We start from the raw sequence: 4,828 nt of genomic DNA on the forward strand, positions 1-4,828 counted from the left end.
TCAGCAAATTTTGAACAGCACTTTTGAAACTAAGAAATGGAAACACTATTAGACGATGGTAACGAATACAGAGCGGCCTATGCATATATTATGCGTTGTTCTGACTTAATTTTATTTCCAAAGTTTAGTCTAATATTTCGTGTTTGATATTATTGTTTCCCACCATTCAGCTGAAAATTGAGTCCGCTTTCATACTGAAAGGATGAAAAATCGCCCAGTAATGGGAAGAAGGCACTATACAAGATTATGCAGGATCAAATTTATTTAAGAGGCAAATTATGGATCACGCGTGTATACACAGAGGAAGATGCCAATGCTATAGGAACATGCGAGCGTGGAAAATAATAACATCCAGGAAAAAAAGCTTGCGTCGGCCGGGAATCGATCCCGGATCAACTGCTTGTAAGGCAACTATGCTGACCATTACACCACCGACGCGTATAGACCTATTTAAGAAAATTCGTACAAAAATTATATTACTGAGGAAACGAGGCACTAGTAACGCAATAAAATTCCTTTTTCAAATTATAATAATTTACTGTGTATGTATATATATATATATATATATATATATATATATATATATATATACATACACATACATATATACTGTATATGTATATATATATAAATATATATATATATATATATATATACCAGTATAATAATTTATATTAATAATAGGACAGAGGATTCCGAGGGCAAGAGGCAGAAAATTAAAAGAATTAAAGAAGAAAAAAAGGAAAGGGATGAAATGCCGTGAATGAAATCATTGAAATCTATTGCTTTGGAAATTTTCCTCACCCTGTACCCTGTACCAGTTATAAGTGACATTTTGATATTCAACGCATACGAGAAACAATTCTGATATCATACTATTAACGAAAATGAGCGCTGAAAGATGAGGAATATAATGGCATCTTGATAAACGCGTTTTTGTAAATTATATGTTTTAAATATTTTTAAAATGATTTCTTACTACTACGATTCCCGATTGCTCGGGGAAAGAATAATTGTTTGTATCGATCTATAATCTATCTCCCTTAGTTTATCTTTGTGGTCTGATCTACCCAAATAGTGTGGGGCCATTATAATTCCTTCGGTGTCACAGTTAAACTCGTTTGTTCTGAACCTTTCTAAAAATCTAAGTCTCGTGTGTTCCCTCCATACTCCAAGTGGTTCCCAGCCTAAATCCCCTAAGAGACCTGTCACACTTGCGTTCTTATCATAACAATTTTTAACGAATCTAGGGGACTTTCTATGCACTTTATTTAATTCTTTTTGCCAAATTTTCTCTCAAGGATCCCAAATACTTGCGGCATTTTCCAAATGAGGTCTAACTAGAGCAAAATAACACCTCTCATTAACTTTCTCATTAAACTATGTAGAAGGAAAAACACAAGTAGAAGGGGGAAACAGTTTGGGCACATCAGCTGAGGCAAGATATGCAACCGGAGAACTAGAATAACCCAATTGGGGTCACAATCGAAGGAATCGTAGATAAAATAATCTAAGGGGAAGGCCAAGGGCGGAATTATAGTGTCTTTAATTTTGCCGACTATTTCACCCGCCAAGTGAAAAGTAAGATTATGATGTTCACGGATGACAGGGTGATTCACGGGGAGATATCTGGGGATGCGGATCGTTTAATAATACAGGCTTCGTCCGGAAAATAAGTGTACTGACTCCTGGGCTGGGCGCGCCGCACCAGGCGCGCCCAGCACCGCTCTGACGGGCTGCGATTGGAGGGGGGTATGTTGGCAAGCGACGCTGAAAAAGGCAGTCGGCTCTGAGCTGTGGTGTAGTGAGGAGCTCTGTTAACGCGAACCTCCACGCTCGACCCACGTCACGGAACGCGATGCCGAAGTTTTTGGAGCAGCGTTATTCCATCAAATTTGCGGTAAAGCTTGGGAAATCGTCTACCGAAACTGTCGGTATGATTAACCAGGCTTACGGGGAGTCAACCATGTCCAGAAACATGATCTTTCGGTGGCACAAGATGTTCGTGGAGGGCAAAGAAGAGGTCGACGACGAACCACGGCCTGGACGCCCATCAACGACACTAACCGACGAAAATGTGCGAAAAGTTGGCGATGTACTGAACTCTGATCGTCGTCTTAGTGGATGTTCGGATGATAGCAGAGCAGTGTAATGTGCCAAAAACAATAGTGCACGAGATTATTAGGGAGCAATTACAGATGCGAAAAATTTGTGCAAAGTTGGTGCCGAAAGTGCTCAGTGATGATCCAAGACTCAATCGTTTGGAAATCGCGACACAACTTGCGGATCACTGCAAAAATGATCCACATTTTTTAGAGACTTCTTCCGGACTTCTTTCTGTTCCCGAAGATAAAGAGGAGTTTGAAAGGAACGCGATACGGGACTTTGGACGCCGTCAAAGAGGCCGTGACGACGTGTCTTCGAGAGGTTCCCGATGATGCCTTCGCGGGAGCGTTCCAGGAATGGGAACGCCGCTGGAACAAGTGTATCGACTCACAAGGGTCCTATTTTGAGGAATATTAGCTTAAGATATGTAAAAGTGTAATACATTTTTTTCCTGAGCTCAGTACCCTTATTTTCCGGACGAACCCTGTAGTAAAGGATATTGATCTGATTTCGAAATAGTGAGCAAAATGGGGATCGCCATTAAACCATAATAAATGTTCAGTGGTGTATTTCTTTAAAGCGGGGTCAACGGGATTTTTTTACAAACTACTTGCAGTTGACCTAGAAATAGTTGATTCGGTACCTAGGTGTTACAATCACTAAGGACTTAACTTGGGGCACCCACATACGTAAAGTATGCGGGCAAGCATATAAAAATTGCTATTTATGAGACGCATTGTTGGTAGAAGTGACTACAAGGTCAAGGAATGCTCTTACCACGCTCTTGTGAGGCCTCATTTAGAATACGCATGTAGCGTATGGGATCCGAGTGAAACATGCCTCATTCGGGAAATTTAGAAGGTTCAATGCCGGGCAGCCCGATTCGTTAAAAACTCTTGCGATGAAACGCAAAGCGTCACCGAAATGCTTATGGAGTTGGGGTGGGAATAATTAGAAGAGAGACGATTCAATGCACGATTGAAATTATTAAATAAATTCAGATCCGCATGTTTCAGCACCGAGGACTAATTCGCACTCCAACATGCATTGGTCACTTGGATCACGTATATAATATTCGGGAAATAGATGCCAGAACTAGCCAACTCAAGGATTCCTTCTTCCCACGGACAATACAAGATATCGACAGTAGGGTTATAGATAGAAAAAATTCCACTTGCCACCCTCAGCGTCTTGGGGATAGTTAGTTTCACTCAAATGCATTCGCTTCCACTAACCTCATGTGTTTTCTTATCAATATCCATCCCACTTGACGGCATCAGAATGTCATTAAATAATGGAGTGCTCATTACGGTATTCCTTACCCTTTTTTGTTTGCCTTCAAGGTTCTCCTTCCATCCCTCGTCTTTTTCTGCATCTTATGGCCTCCACTACCTACAATGGTGTTGAATTCCCCGACTTTTGGGGCGGGGACTGTGTGTTCCATGTCCATGGGATAGTAGAATTTCCCCTTATTCCTTTTCAATTCTGAATGCAATATTCCTGATATCGTCAAGGCCTGTCGTATAAATGGTTGTGGCTTATATTTATTCCCCTCTTTCGCATAACCAATAACTAATTCATTAGGTTAGTTACCTCTTATTTTCAATCGAGTCCTCCCCAAGCATGTATGCATGTCCGCATTTGTTATTTAAAATTTTATTATTGAAGACTAAGAAATAGAAACACCTTTGACGATGGTAACGAATACAGAGCGGCCTACACATGTTATATGCGTCATTCTAACTTCATTTTCTTTCCAAAATTTACTAAAATATTCTGCATTAGATATAAGGGTATCACTCCATTTCATTTAATAATTATTACAAATGTGAGTACTCTTTCGAGCTAAAAGCACCAAAATATGAATAACAAGGCGGAGTAATAACGATACAAGTTTATGCAGTATCAAATTCTTTTAAGTGGAAATAATGGATCGCGCGTAGGTCTGAGGAAGATGCAAATGCTATGCGAAACGACGGAGCGTGGAAAATACTATATATACTATACAGGAAAAAAAGAGTGCGTCGGCCGGGAATCGAACCCGGATCAACTGCTTGGAAGGCAACTATGCTGACCATTACACCACCGACGCCATGTAAAATACATCCGCATCAACCATTACATTTCACGAACTGCGCATCATACATTGCGAGAGAGGCTTTTCTTCTGCAAATGCTATGACGTTCCAGGAAAGCGATCTTGCGTGGGTTCCAGCGTTTGATTAGGGCGGACTGCTCCATTCATTATGATAGTCGAGAACCATTGCATGGAAACGAAAGCGACGATGCATATGCTACAAATAGCAATGCCACGCCACCCGGATCAACTGCTTGGGAGGCAATTACGCTGACAATTACACCATTGACGGGTTATACACCTACATCGCATCAATCATTTAATTCAATGCGTCGGCAGAGAATCGAACCCGAATATACTTGGAATGCAACTATGACGGCCATTTAGCCATGTTTAAAAAGGTGAGCATTACTTCTTAGCTTGTTGAGTAAAATTGAGCCCCTGCCGAAAATCGAACTTACATGATGGCGTAGACAGCATACAATTTTATGCAGATTCAAATTAAAGTAGACATTAAATGACGGATGAAAACAGTCGGTGAAAACTAACTAACTGAAAAAAAAACCAATACGTCGACCGGGAACAGAACCCGGATCAAGTGCTTGGAAAGCAACCATGGTGACCGTTACACTGCTGACGCTTGATA

At 40.7% G+C, this 4,828-nt stretch overlaps 2 non-coding genes across 2 annotated transcripts; both read right to left on the minus strand.

Moving 5' to 3' along the window:
• Positions 1-366: 366 nt before the first annotated feature.
• Positions 367-438, minus strand: TRNAV-UAC (transfer RNA valine (anticodon UAC)). The gene has a single exon. It is a non-coding gene; the product is annotated as a tRNA-Val (tRNA).
• A 3,688-nt stretch (positions 439-4,126) lies between these two features.
• Positions 4,127-4,198, minus strand: TRNAG-UCC (transfer RNA glycine (anticodon UCC)). The gene has a single exon. It is a non-coding gene; the product is annotated as a tRNA-Gly (tRNA).
• Positions 4,199-4,828: the final 630 nt, after the last annotated feature.

This window comes from Hetaerina americana, unplaced genomic scaffold, assembly GCF_022747635.1.
Source record: "Hetaerina americana unplaced genomic scaffold, ioHetAmer1.1.p SCAF_7, whole genome shotgun sequence".
In the NCBI taxonomy this organism is placed as follows: Eukaryota; Metazoa; Arthropoda; class Insecta; order Odonata; family Calopterygidae; genus Hetaerina; species Hetaerina americana.